This window comes from Diceros bicornis, chromosome 5, assembly GCF_020826845.1.
Source record: "Diceros bicornis minor isolate mBicDic1 chromosome 5, mDicBic1.mat.cur, whole genome shotgun sequence".
Lineage (NCBI taxonomy): Eukaryota > Metazoa > Chordata > Mammalia > Perissodactyla > Rhinocerotidae > Diceros > Diceros bicornis.
In genome coordinates, this window is record NC_080744.1 from 43,133,574 (window position 1) to 43,153,631 (window position 20,058).

The window sequence follows — 20,058 nt, forward strand, 5'->3', positions numbered from 1 at the left end:
GTCCTATATACTCTTTTACAAACTCCTTTCCTTCCTTGTCTCTCCACAAGTAATCACTGTCCTGAAGTCTGGTATCCTTTCCATTCATGATTTTGTACTTTTAATATTTAATCATGTTAAATATATAACACATTATCTGCAATTTTTTTTTACTTTATGGAAATAACGTTCTATCATAAATGTCATTTGCGTTTATCTTTCTTTGCTTAAAATTATGTTTTTGAGATTTGCTTGTATTGATACATATTTATATTGATAGCTCCAATGAATTAACTTTAACTGCCATGCAGGATTCTCTGTAGAAGTATAACATATTATTTTTATCCATTTTCAAATAGATAGATATTTAAATTATTTCCAAATCTGTTATTCTTTTAATAAATCAAGCAGAAATTATTTTTGTTTGTGTCCCCTTGAGCACATATGCAAGAAGTATGCTGTGGAACTTGACTAGGGATAGAATTGTTGAGTTGCTAGGAAGGGCATCTTTGACTTCATTAGATCACCAAATTGCTTCCCATTGTGTTTGTACAATTTAAATTGCGATATATAAAATTTCATATTATCCCACATCCTCACCAAAACTTGTTATTATCAGGCTTTTTCATTTTGCCGGTGTGAAAGATATGAAATGGTAACTCGATTTTTTGTCTTAATTTGCACCTTGCTGATTCCCAATAAGCCCATTGTGACATGAGTTCCGAATATTTTTCCAGTTTATTATTTGCCTTTATACTTTGGTGATAGTGTCTTTCCAACCTTTTATTCTCATTAATTATTGCTTTCTATTTGCAATTTCTTGTTACTGTTTTGTTTGTATTTATCCTTTTGTCCTTTTTCTCCAGATTCTTAAGGTGAATTCTTACCTCACTTTTTTCAGTCTTCCTTTATCTTTTTTTCTTTAAATATGCATGAAAAGTTTGCTTTCATTCTCAAGACTTTCCTCCGAAGACAATGATTCATCCAATGCAGTAATTTAAACAGTGGGAATATTAAGAATAACAGACTGAGATATGTAACAATTTTTTAAAGCAAGAGGATTCTTGTGGGTTCCTTGCAGTCACATAGTATGGGTGGCTACCTAAGCTGCCTGGATGGTTGGGGCAGGTTTTGCATACATAGTACAAATTTAATTGTGTTTAAGCTGGCATGCCCAGTAATTATGAACGAGTGCTTTTTCCAATTAAGAAGCTTCAGTTCTACTCCCTTTAGGTTGTCTTATAAACAAAGAAGTTAGAATTCTGTTTAATAAGGAGGTCAATGAACCCTAGTCAGTGGAACAACTTCTAGAAACATGACTGTGTGACTAGAGAGTTATCCTCGGATACTATTAGCTTAATCCAGTATCCTCTAATTATGCCTTTCAGTACATATTACTGGCCTTGGAGAGCAATCAAATACCTTAACTGGAAACCTCCTTTTCATGTGTGTGAAAAGCCAGGATGGCTTAAAATATATATAGGTATATGTAACAGTCCCTTCTTAAAACAAATTACTTATTGCCAAGAATTGAAAGCTGATTTTGTGGGGTAGAAACCAGATCTCTCCATTGACCAAACTTAGTTTTTTCTCTAACTAAAAATAGTGTTGAAACCTGAGGTGTATCAGTAAGACCATTTACCTTACATACTTATGACTTATTGATTTTTCTAGCAAGTTTTTGGGCACTTTTTTTTTTTTTTGGTCTTTTAAAAGTATTTAAGTTTCAAAATCTTTACCCAATAGACCATTAAAATCTTCTTCACATCCCTTGCAGATGTGACAGCTATGCATTACAGCATCTTATAGACCACTGTCTTTGCAGATTCGTTCATGTTGTTATTCCACTTAGATTGGTTTCCATTATTATGGTTTCTTGGGTTTCAAATCATTTTAATCTTTGGCGTCTTTGTCTATCATTGTATTCCAGAAAAATATGAAAAAAAAATGCCTTTATTATGAGTAGAGAACCATTTCCTGCTTTTTTTCTTTTTGTCTACAAACATGGATAACACAGAGAATAAATCTACCTACAGAACCTCCATTCTGTGGACCCCATACACAATTTCTGAAGAATAGATTATGAATCTAAAGCCACAATTCTTAGTAAAAGAAGGAAATATTTTGCCTTTTACTTTCTCTTTTTTCATTTTTTTTTTTTTTTAAAGAACCTAGGTGAGTATATTTGATAAATGATAGTTGGAAATACAGTTTCTAGGATCAACCATGAGAATGACTGGCCAATTTTCATCACTGGATGTTTTAATGGTCATTTTTAATGGTCTTTGGGAAGAGAGTCATATCAGTGCACCGTTATATAAATTTCCACCAGAGAGATTCATTAGATGTAAATAACCTCAAGAGCATAGATAATATGAAATTAATCAAAAAGTAATGAGTTTTGAGTATATATTAGCTTTGTTTTGAATATAATTTACTTACTCATAGGTTTATATAATTACTTTTTAATTAATGGCTGTCCTTAACAATCGATTCTCAAAATTCCTGAAAATTTAGTTTGGCTCTTGTGAGCCAGAAGGAGAATCTGCAGCACATCACTAGTTGAGTCTTTCTGAGACTCTTTGGTTTTATGACTTAACTTTATAAACAGCTTCTAAGTGAAACATCATAGTTTGGATTTTCAGGGAAATTATTCGTTCACCTGGGAAATAAATTTCCTATTTCTTTTAGAAAAATAGATACAAAGAAATCTTTTTTTGCTATCATTCCATTAATTTTCCATACTTTCTGATCAATTTATGTTATATTTTCATTAGAAATTAATTAATTATAATTACTAGTACTGAAAGAGAGAAATTTTCCTGTGGCCGAATTGATGTTTACATTAAATCTTTGTTTGAAGCAAGTAGATTTTATCATAATTAAATTGAAAAGGTAAAATTGAGATCCTTTGTTGTTCAAATTTACTTCATTTTTGTAAAGTTACTAAAATAGTTTCATTATTCCATTTTGGATTTTGAAAGCAAAAATGATATAGAGTCAAAAATAAAGGCTTAGAAATCAAACTATCTTGAATTCAAATCCTGGCTCTGCTATTCAGTAGCTGTGTGCACTTGAGCAATTTAGTTAATTCTCAGTCAATTCCTTTTCCTTAAAATAGGAATAATACCCACTTTTGAGATTGTGTAAATAAAATTGCTAAATATATGTATTTGAAACATCTGATCTATGAACACATTTTGAAAGAGCTGATCAGCCTCTCTCCCTCTCTCTGAAATTCTGCACTTAATTTTTCATTTATTTATTTTCAAATTGAAAAAAGCACACAGGTAAACAAGAGTATAAAACAAAATTGTCTCCCTCCTGCCCTAGACACCCAGTCCCGCTTTCCAGAGGTATATCTTTCTACTAAATTCTTCCAATTTCTTATTCTCTTCCCAGAAATAATCAATGCACACTCATACACGTCTATGCATATATGACTGTTCAGCACCTTTTTATTTTACATAACAATATATCTTAGCTATCGACCCATTAAAGTGCACGTAGAGCTCCCTCATTCTTTTGCCTGGCTGCATGGGACTCTACTCTAGGGGTGTGCCAACGTTTATTTGACCAGTCCCATGTTGATGAAAATTTAGGTTTTCAGTGGTTTTTAAAAAAACATTGTTACAGTAAACATCTTTGTACATACATCATAGTATATATGTATAGCAATACTAGTATAACAACTTTATAGAAGGGAAATTACTGAGCCAATAATTTCTTCGTTTGTACCATGCAGAGTTACTGTGAGAATTTAATAGGGTAATTCAGACAAAGTGCTTAACACAGGGTCCAGCGTATAGTAAGGACTCAGTAAACATTACATGTTATTAGAGGGGCACCTATGGCTCTCAATGCCGGCAGGTGAAGTAAGATCCAGCAGCCTCAGGGCAGCTCTCAAACAAGGAGAGGCAGGCGTTGGCTGTTGGGAGCATGAGCACTCTGCGGGCAGGTGTATATAAGAATAGCAAAGGGGTCGGGGGATACGGGCAGAGCACTGACTGCGCCTGTGCCAAAAGCATTCATTTCATTGTTTCATTTTCCTTAAAGAGTGACATGGATGTCGTTGGAAATGGTCTTACTGGACCCAATAATTAGATTTTAGGCTTAAATGGTAGGTTATTCAGGTAAATGATCATTTTTGTTCTGTATGATATAAAAGAACCAGTATGACTTAATTTTTCATTTTTTAGTTGAACACTTTGGCAAGTTTTAGACATTTTTGCATAAACGTTTAAGGTAAAAGAGCCTTATTACTTAAGTTTATTCAGTAATATTTATTATTGAAATTAGACATTAGACTACCTCTTATGATGAGAAAGACAATAGACTGGAAAGTGGCTTATAATCTCCAATATCAGACTTTCACTCCTTTGGCATTAGAGCAGATGTATCGACTCTGCCGTGTGATTCGTGCCAAAGCAGGGGCCTCACAAATCCCACTTTTTAATTGGATTTTTTCCCTTTTTGTAACAAACAACTCTCTATCTCTATATTAGGAAAAATGCTTCTTCCCTGCTGAGTGCTTAAAGGTTCAGCATCCAAGATAGCAGGCTGATTTATTCTGGCTTTTAATTTTCCCATATTGGATTTCTTTCCTAGTATTTACTGAGCATTCAAAATGTGAAAGGTTCTGACAACTAAGATACCTTGCTTCTTATCCCTGGAGCTAATCATGAGAGGAAAAGAAAGCATTAGAACAAATTAGGTATTTATTTATATTTAAAGGAAGGACAACTCTATGCCCTTTTTTCAGAAAAAAAGAAAATCAAGGTATTCCACCTCCTTACCCACCATAACAGCCGTACTAAAGTTCTGCGGTTACCCTGTGAGCCTCGCTTGGAGCTATGCATCTTTCCGGTTGCTCTGCCATCACGTGCATAAAGTATGTCTATTGTCTTATCTACTTTCAGGGAGATTATCCAAATCTCAGAACCCAGATCTTATTTATGGTCCTGGCTGTCAAGCTATTTCTGCAACAAGGTTGTTTAAAACATTTTGTGAACAGTTAATGTTTCTAATGACCTGGATGCTTGTCAGTAAACAACAATGAAAATCAATATCAGAAGGTAGGAGGAGCTTGAGGAGGAGGAGAGGGGTGTTTACCTGGGTGAGAAGCAGAGCTGAACTGCACTGATCTATTTCTTCCCTTCTTACCCTTCCCCAACTTCTCTTAAATCTCTCTTCCCTCTCCCATGGCTCCTGTTCTCATAACCATGACCAAGTATTGTGGATTGAATGTTTGTGTCCCCCCAAAATTCATACGTTGAAACCCTCTCCTCCAAAGTGATGGTATTAGGAGGTAGGACATTTGGGAGGTGATTAGGATTAGATGAGGTCATGAGAGTGGCGCCCTCATGAACCGGATCAGTGCCCTTGTAAGAGTCACTCATAAGAGAGATTTGTTTTCCCTCTCTACTCTCTACCATGTGAGGATACAACGAGAAGTCTGCAACCCAGAAGAGGGACCTCACCAGACCTTCACCATGCTGGCACCCTGATCTCATATTTCCAGTTTTCTGAACTTGGAGAAATAAATTTTTGTTGTTTATAAGCTACCCAAGCTAGGGGATGCTGTTATAGCAGCCCAAATAGACTAAAACACCAAGAGAATTGCTTTCATCAAAGCTGATGTTATTTACGTGAAAAAGTAAGAGTCGGAGCCCAAGGACTTTAGTCATTCAAGGGAACATTTGCATTTTCAAAGAAGTGTTTGCTAATGCCTTTCCAGCTGCTGTATTATGCTGGCATATTTTAGACGCAACACTCTGCTACTTCCTGTCTATTCCACAGGACAGTGCTGCTTGTTCTTCCTCTTAAAATCTATTTACAGAACAAAATGGGAGAAATCTCCTAGGGCATCACCACACTATGGCCCTGACTCTTTTGTCCCAGTGGTTTCTCATTGAAACCTGAGTTCCCTCCAAGAGTCTGCCCAGCCCTCTTCCCCTGGGGTTCTCCTTTATCCTTTCAATTTTACCACCTCTATTGACCCCTTCTTTGCCTGCAAACATGTCCAGTTGACCTGCTAGCTACAGTTTTTTGTCCTTGTTTTCCTCAACAAATTTCTAGAATGAGTGTCCTCCATCACTTTCCTCTACCTCCTCCTCACCCTCTTCACTTGCTCATTCCTCAGTCTTCTGTTCCCACCACTCAATTCTCCAACATTGCCAATAGACCAATCCCACTGCCTTGTTTAGTCAGCTCGCTGACCTTTTTGAATTTTTGACTCAACAACCCACTATATTTTGACCTCTGTCCCCCTTCCACTGAAACTGCTCTTGCCTGAGACACCAGTGATCTTTTTCCACGATATCCAGTGGTGACTTCTCAGTTGATCTCTCGGCAGGGTTCAGTTTAGTATTTAGTATAGTTGACCCCCCCTCCTGGTTGACACACTCCTCCCTTGTTTTCTTAAACACAGACTTTTTCTGGTTTTCCTCCTACTTCTCTGCCAACAGTTTCCCAGCCTTCACTGTTGTCTCTTCTTCCTCCACCTACCCCTTAAATATTGATACTATTCAGGGATCCGTTTTAGGCCCTTTCCTATTTTTACCCCTGGGAATGCATATAGTAAGCTTATTTTCTTCTGAGGTTCTAGTTTTCATTTGCTGTGTGGTAATGACTTCCAAATTTATATCCCCAGACTCGACCTCTCTCATCATATCAAACATATTTAACTGCCTACTAGACATCTCTCTTTAGATATAATCTCAAACTTAATATTGCAAGACTGAACCTCTCCCTCATCAAATCGAAGTAAACCATGCATGCCTTCACAAACACACACATACTCACACGCACACACAATCCCTGGTTACTTTGGTGTTTTCTACTTAGCTAATGGTAATACCAACCACCTGGTGGTCAAGAAAAAACTAGCTATTTCTCTTGACTCTTCTTTCACACTCCTCACCCCCATCAAAGCAATCATCAAGGCTTCTACCTCTGCCTTTTGAGTCCATTCACATTTCTCAATCTCTGTGAATACTATTCAGGACCAGGTCTCCTGAATCTCACTGCTCTGTTTTTCCCTTTCCTCTATTTCCACATTGCTGCCAGTGATTTTTATAAAATTAAAATCTGGTAGTTCCTCTGCTTAAAACCCTCCAGTTGCTTCCTATGACTCTCGCGACAGAGTCCAAACTCCTTGATGTGACCCTCAAGCTCAAAATAATTGACCTTATCTTTTCAGCCTCCTCTCTCACTGTTTTCCATCCTGTGTTCTCTGCTCTAGTGTACCTTGCTCTCACTTTAAGTTGGATTTTCACATGCACAAAAATGCTCATTCTGATTCCGTGCCCCTAATCTCTTGCCACTTAGAGGTCACTTTCTGCTAGGATCCTTCCCTGACTCTCAAATCTGGGTAAGGTGTTTTGGAATTTTTCTGGATGCCATAACTCCCTGTGCTTCCCTCCCTCCCTCATAGCAGTTATCACCTTGTAGGGGACTGATGGGTTTCCCTTTCTGTGTTCCTCAATGGACTGTAAATTCTCTGTGATAGCAGAAGTCACTGACCTTGTTTATCTCTGTAACCCCAGTACCTCACACATTGCCTGGTACATAGTTGTTCCTCCATAACAATTTGTTAAATCGATGACTCCTGATTCTATGTCTTAGCCCTGGCCTATTTCCTATAACTTAGCTGCCTGCTGAGCATTTCTAACTCAGTTTCTAGCTAGTACCTTCACTTCAATACACTCCAAAGTGAACTCCACTTTCTTGAAAACTCCAAACTTTCTTTTCTTTCCATGGCAACACTATTATTCCAATTCCTTGGGTTTCAGGCCTTGGCATCCTCTCTGACTCTCCTCTCTCCCTTGCCAGCCACATCAATGAGTTGTCAAGCTTGTAGATTATACTTTTTCAAAGTCTCTCCAATCTCTCTCTTTTACTGTTCCCACTTCCACCATCCTAATATAAAAGATTTGTTACATTTTGACTAGATGACTAAAATAGACCGTCTCAGGGGTTTCAGTCTCTAATCTCCTTCCAATACATCCCATTATTAGATTAATTTCTGTAAAGTATAGTTTCAATTATATTACTTCTTTATTCAAAACCTTCAAAGGTTCCCTAGTCTCTGTTTAGTTAAAAATCACATAGCCTAACATATAAGGTCTTCACTAATATGACCCTGATCTGGCTGTTCATCCTTATTTCCTAATCTTTTCCTATAAGAATGTGATGCTTCAGTCAAACCACACTATTTCATCAGCAAGTCCTGTACTTTCCTACCTGGGTACTTTTGTTTACCCTCTCCCTGTCTAGTGGAATGCCCTTCTTTCCATCCTTTTTCTTCATACGTTGGAAGCCTCCCCTTGCATCATGGTTCATCATCAAGACTGCCTCCACCATTAAGCTTTCCCTGATTTTACTTGATGAAATATGATTTCTCCCATTTTTAAACCCCTAGAGTTCTTTGTTTCTCTCATATGGTACGCATCAGTACTGTATCAGTACTTGTCCTTTATTATAATCCTATGACCAATATTCTTTTTCTCTTCCTGTAAATTCATTGAAGATAAGAATTATGGCTTACCTATTTTTGTTATCAATCCATCCCAGCACCAACTATAGCTCCCCTTATACACGGCGATATGTACATACCAGAATGCACAAGATCTCCTGCACTCACTGCCTGCATGAAGAAAAGAATAGAGAAACATCAATGCCTCAGCTCTCTTTTTTGCATATATTCATCAGGAAACATATACTAATCCACTAATCACCGCTATACGTTTATATTCCCATGCATCTAAGACGTGTCTCACTCCTTCAGCTCATAACACTTTTGTAAACTAATTAAGACCAGAGACACTGCTGGATCAGCTCCGTGCTCTCCTGTGTCAGGGAGACTCCCTTTATGGAGTTGTACACCTGCTAAAGAGGCCTCTCCCAGGAATCACCTGCATCTCTATGCCTCCCAGGACTTCAGACAGACCCCAACTCCTGGACAGAGCCCAGCCCTTCCCAGGTAGGATTCACCTTCACGTTTCCAGATTAAGTTTCCAGCCCCTCTGTGACTTTGGAATAAGGGGAGGTTGTTCTTAGCATGAACAAAAGGGACTTCATGCCTGACTTTTTCCCCAAGGAGAACAAACACAGCCATGTTTGCCATCACCAGAGCACATTTGCAAGCTGAAAAGGATGGGGCATATTCATTTCTTTCCTGTTTAGAATAATGGGGCGCCCAGCTGGGGTGGTTACTGGGTTCACAAAGAAACAGGCAAAATTTTGGCAAGTCTTTGGGAGACCTAGCAACAAAACCCACTTCCCCCACCCCCTTTCCCATCCATTTGAAATGCAGGTTGCTTCAAGACAGCATGAAATCCCTGGGAACTTCTTGTGCCCTTTCAACAAATCAGCTCTATGAAGGGAGATGACTCAGTTTTCTTTGCCCCTGAAAGCCAGAGCCAACTCTGGCTACCAGCAGTCTTGGCTTCACAAAAGAACAGTTTACCCCAGGTCCCCTCCCTGACTCCAATCAGTCTCCTTGCTACTTCAAATGGCATCAAAGAGGGTGTGTGTACTCTCTTTAACTATCACTGCTTTTCTGGAAATACCTTTTTGATGGCCTGTATGTGGAAATGTGCTGATTTACAAATGGACGCCTGTACTTGCCAAGTAGAAAAGGCCAATGCAAATGAAAGAACTCTTCTTCCTTTACATTGAGTGAACTTTTTTTGCAAATGGGGCAGATCAGCTCTGGCCAATTATAAACCGGTTCTGCTGACTCTCAGCAATTTAAGTCTGTTAATTAAATTGGGAACTGCTTGCTTCCAGTGGTTCAGTAGAAAGAATTTATAAGTTGAGTGTGCGTGTGTGTATATACATATATATATTTTTGTATATATATTTTTAAGTACCACGTGTTTGCTGACTCTTTATATCGGTCTGTAAACCAGTCCTGAGTTGGCCTGGAGCAAGGGTGCTGATGGAAAATTGAGACCCAGAGACACATTTCATTGCCTGATGGATGAGAGAAGCCACCCAGCCATGTTGCTTAATTTTTCTCAGAAGGAGGAAGATTTGCGCCTCTGCTCAGAGGAAATAAATCACAGGTTAGAGGTCAGAGGTCACTAGTCTATAAAGCTTTATGACCTGTAGCTGACAGTTATTTCTCTTGGATGGAGAAAGAGGAGAGAGAAAACTGTGCATTATTCTCTTTTTCATGTCCTATCTTTCTCTGAGTTTAATTTCCTTGTTACATTCAATCCCAAAACATTGCTTTCTCAGCCTTTCTATTATTTATTCTTCCCTATCTCATTCCTTTTTACTACTGTTTGCTCCAGTATCCTATTTACCTTTTCTCTGTCATGTTATTACTGTTTTATTTATTTCTGCCAGCTCTTCATCCTTCTCCAGGAACTCACTATTAGCGACACCTTGCTTACTGACAAATTCCTGACTCCTTGAAGAAATGCTGAATTAAATTATGGAGATAAACTCTTTGTGCTCTTGTAATTTTTTGTATTACTAAGTTTATTTTCTTAATTTCTTATTTATTTTGTATTTCTACATTTTATTTTGGCTTAGATGAAGGGATATAGACACAAGGGGAATAATAGCTATACTATCTTTCTTTTTTCACATTTATTTCCAATTCTTTCTTTCTATATTATTCAAAAATGTAAAAGATTGAGATGAAAATTAGGCTAAAAAACCATTATAGATTTCCCAGCAAATTTAAGAATAAAATGAACCTCAGCACGCATCTATGGGATTTATTTGGAAGGACATATTTCTGAATATTAATGGAAAGATGGCCATTTTGGTTGTTTAAACAATAAAAGGAAAAAGAATGAAATAAAGAATAGAGCAGCAGAATTTAACAAAGCTCACACATACTTCGGAAAAAAAATGAGTCTAGAAGAGAAGTAAACAAGATCAGAGGCAGAGAGACTGTTACAGAATGAATTTGGGGTGAGTCATGTGCCCCTCCATGTCCATCACAAACCTCATAAACTGTCAGTTTACTGCTGGGACATCTCAGCCAGATTGAAAGCTCCTTTGAGGCAGCTCTGTGCCTTGTGTGGAGTCCTGTGTCTAGTCTCCAGCACAATTCCTGACACAATGAGTACTCATTACGTATGTACTCAATGAGTCAAAGACTGAATGAAATTATCAAAGACATGATAATGAGGTTCAGATTGCAGGGTTATTCTGTCACTTATCTATTCTCCTCTATCAAGCCATAGCCCACAGTATACTTCTTGTGGTCCTCTTCGTGCACTGTGTTTTCTCATTTCAGGTTTCACACACTGTTCTTTCTGACGGAAGCAGATCCCTTTCTCCACTCACTTTCACTTACTTGTTCCATATAGTGTTCAGTTTAGATGACCTTCCTCAGAGAGCTTGGTGAGGTGTTGTAACGCATAACATGCATCAAACTCTATTGGGGGTGTGTGGTTGACTTGCCTGTACCTCTGTCTAGACCAAAAACTTCTCGAGGGTGAAAAAGAGTGTCTTACATATTCCCAGTGGCTATCCCAGAACATGAGACAGAGTAGAAGCTCAACTACACGTTTGTTGAATTAATAATGAACAAACAAGCAACAACAACAATAAAAAGAAATGGAAAGGAGAGAGAAGCAAATAATGGCGAGAAGGAATATGCTATTGGAAAGAGCTTATCTGCACTTACCTTGAGAATCCAAAGCACAATCTTATCAGAAAATTGCACTGATTTTGATTCTAGTGCCATCGTATGTGGGCCATCTGATTGGATACGTCTGCTGTTCTGGGAGAATGAAGGTAAGTAATGAGGTTGGTGAGGATAGAGTATTCAGCTGGACTACAAATGACTGGAAGGCATATGACAAGTAGTGTGTGTAGGCATTGTCCTGGCCATGAATGGAAGACAGTTTGGTGGGTTGTCCAACTCTACCTGCTGGAGTTTATTCCTCACTACCCTCTAACATATTCCTTCTCCTCTGGTTAGATCTAAATTTTTATTGACTCCATGAAAAACTTTATTAATTTCTACTTCACTGCCTTTGCTTACAATGCCCCTCTTTTTGTGTTTTCTTTTCCCCTTCCTTATTCCTATAAAATCGGATCCTTCAAGGATCAATTCAAGTTTCTCTGCCTCCAGGCTAATCTAAGACTTCTGAACTAATCTAAGTTTGTCATCTTCAGAACACCTGCAATAACCCCACCTACATTATACAAACAATATGCGATATAATTATGGATAACATTGTATTGTCCACTGCTTTATCCGCTCATTTTGTCTCCCAACCAGACTATAAACTCTTTCAGTTCAGGGATTACAATTTAGACTTTCTGTAATCCTTCAAAGCACTTGGCCTGATAACGTGCCATTTACTCAATGAATACTTGCTGATTGAGGAAAATGGGTTTGTAGATAACTTTAAAAAATATATGTTTATGAAGTAACATGGTTCTCAGACAGTTTTCTGATTGTTCTCCCCCAAATTTTTGTCTTTGTCATAAAATCCTGGTTCTGTAATTCTATATGTATATAGATATATATGTATAAATATAGTTATAGATATAAATATAGAGATGTAGAAATAGTTATTTCGCTGTTTTATTGGAAACTTCAGATTCAAGAAGTTCTTACACTTGCAAGCCTCTTTTCTCTTATTCACTCCTAAGAGGGTATGATAAATAGTTGTTTACTGCCCTTTGAATAATAGGCTGTCACATGTGCTACTTCTGGTTTTCTCCTTTCTTGCCTCAACAACCTTAGCCCCTTTAGACATTTAAATGCCATGAACAGATGCTCAATAATATTACTTGATGGCTGGGCATAATTTGTAGTGCTTATTTATGGAAGTAGATGAAAATAGAAGCATTACGTATTTTTAAAGCTTTTCTTTCACATATGGTGTGCTTTATAGAGAGTGAGGATTTGGATGAATGGATAGATGAATTGCAGCTAATATTCTCGTTTCAGTCTCACCACAAGAGGGGAAACATAGGAAACATCAGGATGGAAGCTAAAATGCACAAGATACTATTTTACTATTAACTCAGACCTTTCTTATGCCAGATGGTGATGGAGGAAAGCTTTAGTTTTCTTGATGATGGGCATCTTCTTTGAATTTTGCTAGCCAGACACGTTTCCTCTCTTCTCTGCATTCACAGACTCTGTGGCCTTCTTTAATGTACCTCTTAGATGCAGTGACTGGGTTGGCATTTCTACGTATTGTATGCCCTTCTGATTGGTTTCTGGGAGGGAAAATTATGCTTCTTGATTTATTAACATCTTCACAGATTCGGATAACCATGCATGCTACAATAACATCCTGTAATAGCACTCACTGCACTAAAATGCCATTTATCTATTTTTCTATCTCTCTGAAACCCAAATTATGCACTCCTGGTTATCAGGAACTCTTTCTGATTTATCTTTCTATTTTAATCTGGCATATAGCAGGCACTTACTAAACATTTCTTGAGTACATGAACCAATGAAGACCAGTGAATTCAAATCTACTTAGAGATTTAAAGGAAGTCTTTATACTTTCTGGAGTTGCATGGGAAGTCTTTATACTTTCTGGAGTTGCATAGGGCAGAGGGAACATTTATTATAAGCAGATGCCTACACTGTGTCTGGAGCACAGCAAATGTTACCTCATTTAATTCTTTCAAGAAATTCATGAACTATTCCCTTATTCGTTGGTTATTTACCTATGTGACATACATTATGCCCTGTCTTTTAAAACATCTTCTCATTTAATATTTTTAATGATCTTATAAAGCAGGTAGTACTATTCTCATTTTTAAAATAAGGAAATTGAGGCTCAAAGAGAATATGAAGGATTTGAATCCAGATCTGCCTAACTCCAAAACTCAAATATTTCCTACTTTACTATCCTGACTAGGAGATGAAGTGGTTGAGACAAATAGGTTATTTATGTGACTTTGCTACCCTTTTTGTTTTTCCTCTAATATCTGTATCTACCACCTTCTCCCCGTGGGTGTATCTTGCATTAACTCTCTTCTAGACAGAAGACCTTATTATTCACTATCAAATATAGAGAAACCTTATTGGTCATTTAGTAGGCTGCTAGTCTAATGTTAAGTCTATAAATGTATTCCTTTAACTAATAATCCTTGGTCCTATTAGTTGTGACCATATTTTTTAAGGTTACATTTCAGAAAACTTGGCTGCCTTTACATAAGAACCTGCCTTGGCAGCTTCTCCCTGAAGGGACCTATGGATCTGGCAATTGCTCAGAATTTCATTACTGGTCCAGTCATGTACAGAAGATGTTCCCAGAGGTAAGCATGAGACATTTATCATTAGAGTAATTTTAAGCACAGCTTTACTAAAGCAGTGTCAAATTCTAACTGGATCTACCAGACTTAATTTAAGGAACCATGGTGGACTAATTCCAATGTACTGTTACATACACAATATCAGCACAATATTACATGTAACCAAAAATGTGCGTGTATGTGATGTGTGTAGTGGGGGGAGGGGCAGGGATGTGGGAGCAGAGTGGTGGACTGAAAACATTATTTTAGCCTTGTTTTTGTGCCATAACAGATGGGTCTTGTACTGCCCCTCAAGAGAGACATAATAGTAGAGTAAGAGAGGGTAACTAAATAAGCAAAAGAAAGAGGTTGCCATGCTAGATGCTGAGATGGAAGGAAACTGAGGTCAGCTAATGCAACTCCCTAATCCCTGGGGAATGCCATTTCCATGGTCATAAGTGAGTATCAACTTTCCCCAAAAGGCTAGATTAGAATATTATCATTCTTCATTTTGCAAAGATGAAGAACAAGAGGGGAGGAATCAAAACTATTAACATGAGAAGGGTATGGGTAAGATATACTCAGATGCATTCATCTAATTGCAGAATATCAGACTTAAAGGCACCTCTTGAACCTGAGAGATGGGTGTGTGTTTGTGGCATTTAGCTTGGCAGAGATGGAACGTGAGCTGGACTTCTTGTCATGAGACCTGGGTCCTAGTCCAGGCTCCATCATTAGCTAGCTCTGTAGCACTGAGTTGTACACACGATTTCTCATCTGTAAAATGAAGGGGTAGGACTAAATGATTTCTACATACTTCTCCAGTAATAAATTAGATGATCCTACAGAAAATATTTACCTCTTACAGTGGATCAACTGTAGAACATGTTACTCTAAAGTTGTATTGACTGAAAGTAAAAATGGTTTTCAAGGATGTACATCTCAAGCTTTCTATCACATTCTTCTCTACTAAAAATTATGACCTCATTATGTCTTCCCCATAGGCCTGCTCCACATCTTCTTCGCTGAGCCCTTATTTTTCTTTATAAGTTCATCTTGCTTATTCCAGGCCCTTCCCACAGACTCATTGTTGGGTTAGAGAGGTGTTAATATTCACAAGGATGATACCAAGGCTATGATGTAGCTTGTACAGGTGGTGCACTGCACAAAGGCACCCAACTGAAGGAGTCAGTGGGGGCTGCAGGCAGTATGCCTTTGTGCAGGTGCATCCACGTAAAGGCAGGCTTGGCTTTTCCTAATTCACTCTAAGAGATAGTATGGGCTTGGGGTGCTCTGGGAGGTGGGATTCACCCATTTGTTCCATGAACTGAAAAAGTCTGAACTATCCCAACACTATGAACATCCAGTCAGTCCCAATGCCAAACATATATCAAAAGCTAATTACAAGGGACTCTTTATCAGTTCCACTTAAGGGGCAAAATATTCCAGGCAGCTCAGATTAAATTTTTGCGCCAGCCTATTTTGTTGGAATAACAGTACATTATCATGAGAGGGCACATTTTTTAAACAAATTTTATTGGTCAAAATTTCCCCAGAGCTAACTTGCACTGAATCTCTGCTATATGATCTTAAAGGAATAAAATGAATCACATACGCTGCATTAGACCTTAGCATGCATAGTATAATCAAAGGCAGATTCAAACACTCTCTGTAGCTGCCATGCCCAACAGAGAAAGGCAAATCTCACTGAAACACTTGTTGATATTCCTTCTCACTCGTGAAGAATTCAATAGACTTTTCTGCAGATACTCAGCAACCTATTTAAGGTCTGGAGTGCAAAGGTGGTGGGTAAGGAAGGCTGCCCTAGAATTTCATGGAAGATGTAAATTCTCCAAGCTCCCTTCCAAATCAAATCAGACTGAAAAAGGCTCCCATAGCTCTCCCTTCAACCATAAGATGTTCCCATTAGTACCAATTAATGTTGAGACCCTGGCAGTCTGTATGCATGATTCATTAATGAGAAACCTCATTTATAGCCGAGAGAGCAATGCAAGGGAGTAGCTGCAATAATCTCTCACCTCCCCTACACAGACCCATGCTCTGCAAACTGCTGACCTCTCACCATCAGCTTCTCTCCCTCTGGCCTACAGCAGCATGTGCTCAGGGGACAGCACACCATGGCAACAATGCTGGTGAAATCCTGCCTAACATTCCAGCTTCCATGCTTACTTGAGACCAAATGTAAGATTGACTCTAACCCTCCCTTCTCAAATGAAATTCCTAATTCAATTAAGATTGGTTCAGGAAAGCTTAGACCTCTATTACTCTGTGGTACGTTGCTTTTCTGTAAGGCACCCACTTCATCAACATCCTCTAAATCTGTAGAATATCCTGCTAGTCTCATTACTAACATGACTCCAGTAATCAAACTGGCTCAACTAATTTATAACCATATTTTTACAATCTATATATACATATATTTAATTATGCCTGAATATTTCATTGCTACAACTTCCAGCACCATAGTTATTTATTAAATAGTAACAGCCAAGTCACTACTTTTTTTTCTATTCAGCTGCTTCCTTCCTATTCTCCAACCTAAACAGGGGTATGAACAAGAAGTGACCAGGACACTGGGTGCCACTCATAGTCTCCCAAATCTGCCACAGTCAGAAGAGTAGGGGGAAGGTACCCCCAAGTCCAAGAAGCCAAGTAACAGTAATGCTCTTCAAAACAAGAATGGGGCTCCCTCTGCCTTTGAGGGAAAAACACTCAAGGCCCAGCAATCTCTTTTATCCATGAACTTGGCAGGCATCTTTCTCCCCACCCGCACGAGACACTCATCAGCAGAGCTGTTTTAAGCCCTGCTTTGCTTAAAGTAGCATCAAATTCTAAACAAAAACCTTTGAATTTTAATTCTAATTTTCATTTATTTCAACTGTGGGCTGGGCTGAAATATAATTTTGTACTTTCTAGAAACAACAGCATGAGTAACATCGAAGGGGAAGTGTTTATGCTACTCAGGAGAATCAATTGTTTTTCAAGCACCATTAAGCCTTTTAGAAATAGTACATTTGATCAATATCCCAGATGAGCTACTAACAAGCATGTGACCTCAGACAAGTCCCTAAACATCTATAGCCTCAGTCTGCTCATCTGTAAAATGAGAGCATTAGATTAGATTTTGTCTACAGATCCTTATAGCTCTAAGATGCTATGATTCTATACATTAATTGCAAATGACTCTTACTTAGGTGATAAAAATCAGTGGCCCAAAACACTCTTGGAATAAAGGCTGTTTCCAGCTTTTTTTCTCCTGGATGAAGATGGAAATAGCAATCATTACCTGGGGCCTTGGGGGCTACTTGCTTGTACTCAGGCTTTCTGAAAATTGGAGATGCATTAATTGGCAATCTTCTGGGTCTAAATCTGCTTCTAAATTGATTGGGGATTTTCTATTTTCCCTGTGAGAGCCAGCGATGGCTAGGTACTCAAAAGAAGCTATAGCTAAACAAGGAGACATAGTTCTGCTCCCTGGAGGGCTCTAACTAGAACAAACTTCAGTCCTGCTCAAGCCTCTGTTAATTTCCTAGAGGATGGAGGGACCAAAAATTACTCAAGAAAGTTATACATTTCTGATATGTTTAAATAAACTGAGACAGAATTTTATACTTCTCATTGAGTCAAGATGATGCCAGGTAAACTGTATTAACTATACTAAGATTTATTATTAACTATCTGCACCCAACATGGTGAAGGTTATCCATGAAGCTTTTATATCCTTTTATGTTTGTGACTTGTCATTTATTTTAAATATATATATTAATACCTGGAAGGATTCACTGGTTATAATGCTGTTTATTTTTTATAAGGCTATGTAGTCAAATTAAGCAAAGGTTAATAACACCAGTATATTCTTTTCAGAGAAAAGCAAAATCCCATGGATGTACAGACAGAAGTTACACAGAGTTAACTATGTCCTTACAAACCTCCACTGCAAGGAGTGATAGGACTTTGGCTTTGTTCCCTCAATGGCTTTATCAGTGGAATAAGTGCTATAATTTCACTTCTTGTGCAAACTATTCAGATAACCCTTCACACAGAATTATAGCTTCTATTAAAAATGTGTATTCTTTCCCAAAGCCTTTTTCCTCTCTTGTTTTAATATGAAACAATCAAGAGTTATATAAGTGCATTGGGAAAGAATTATTATCCTTGTCAACATCCTTAGGGGGTCTGATTAATTTAAGAACCACTTCCTCCTAACTAATGATAGTACAAGCTGCTGGAGCCTTCCCCAAACAATTGTATAATTTAAGTCCTTTGTATCTAGTGTGTTTTTGACAGACTGGTCAATAGATCCTACTGAAGAAAAGTATTCCTCTCAGTTTCAATCACAAAGCAACCTCTAAGGAAATTCTCAAGTGTGATAAGTAGGCTAGGCCTAAAATATCAGCCTGTGACACTCCCCTCACTACAGATGTTGAATACGAAATAAGGTGGTATGCGAGGGAATCTGGGGTATGATTGACAGTGGAAGGTCACGTAGTACTGTAGCAAAGAGGAAGACAACCAGGTAGACAGTAAAAATCTTAAATTCTTCTTTTATTCTTCTTTTATGTGATAATACAAGAAATAATAAAACTTATCATGTATTGAATGCTTACCTAATTCCACAAAATCTTCTAAGTGCGTTATATACATTAGCTAATTTAATCCTCATATGAACCTTATAAGGTAGTTAATTGGACTATAATACAGTTTTATATATATATATATATAAAACTATATATATATATTATAAAACTATAATATAATATAGTAAATAGTTTTGTCTTGTACTTATTTTTCCTAATATTGTTTTGTTTGCATTTTCCTATATCATTTTTTAAATTTGATTTTTAAAAGCTATTGACATTTCATCATTTGGGTAATCTATGACTTTATTTACGCTTTCCAATATTGCAAAATTGGCTTGGAATTTTCCCCTTTGGCAACAAAGGACAAAGAAAATTCAGAAGATATAGCAGGGGACAGGTAAGAAATGAGTATAAATTGCATTGTATAGTTCCTCAGTGGTCTCAATTGTATATGTGCCTTTTCTTTGAAGATCTTTAGTTATGTTTGCGATTGTGCCAAAATGGCTAATGATAGACTTGGTGCCTGTTATGGGCTATATTGTGTCCCCCACCCAAATTCATAGCTAAAGTCCTAACTCTCAGTACCTCCCAATGTGACTGTATTTGGAGATAGGGCCTTTAAAGATGTGATTCAGCTAAAGTGAGGCCCCGAGGGTGGGCCCTAATCCAGTCTGACTGATGTCCTTCTAGGAAGAGAAAATTAGAACACGGAGACAGGCCCCAAAAGCAAAGGTACCCACACAGAGGGACAGCCATGTGGAGAGGCAGCAAATGAGTGGCCATCTGCAAGCCAAAAAGAGTGGCCTCAGAAGAAACCAACCCTGCTGGCAATTTGATCTTGGCACTTTCCAGCCTCTAGCACTGTGAGAAAATAAGTTTCAATTGTTTAAAACACCCAGTCTGTGGTATTCTGTTATAGCAGCCTAAGCTGACTAATACAGCGCCATAGAGCAAAAATACAGGTGTTAGCTATCTCCAGTGTAGTCATTTCCCCTTTAATTAGTTCAAAGAAATTTGCACTAAGATAAAAATAGGTCTTAGTAAGCCCTTAGGACACATGTCTTGAAACTGGTCAAAGTCACAGACCCAGACCCTATTTCCATAAGTAACTTAACCCTGGTTATTTAATAACAAGAGTGAAAGTGTTACTGGATACATACCCAGGTTCTTTACCCGCCACACAAGAGGGGCCAAATAAAACTGGAATGCCAGGCTTATGGCAAGGAAAGAGTTTTTATTT

The 20,058-nt window shown here is 37.9% G+C and overlaps 1 long non-coding RNA gene across 1 annotated transcript in view; it reads left to right on the forward strand.

The window, feature by feature from the left end:
* The window catches only part of LOC131406051 (uncharacterized), a 32,423-nt gene extending 19,913 nt beyond the window's left edge, over positions 1-12,510 (forward strand). Inside the window, exon 5 of the long non-coding RNA XR_009220048.1 lies at positions 11,687-12,510. This is a non-coding gene — a long non-coding RNA (uncharacterized LOC131406051). The remainder of the gene's footprint in view (positions 1-11,686) is intronic.
* The last annotated feature ends 7,548 nt before the right edge of the window (positions 12,511-20,058 follow it).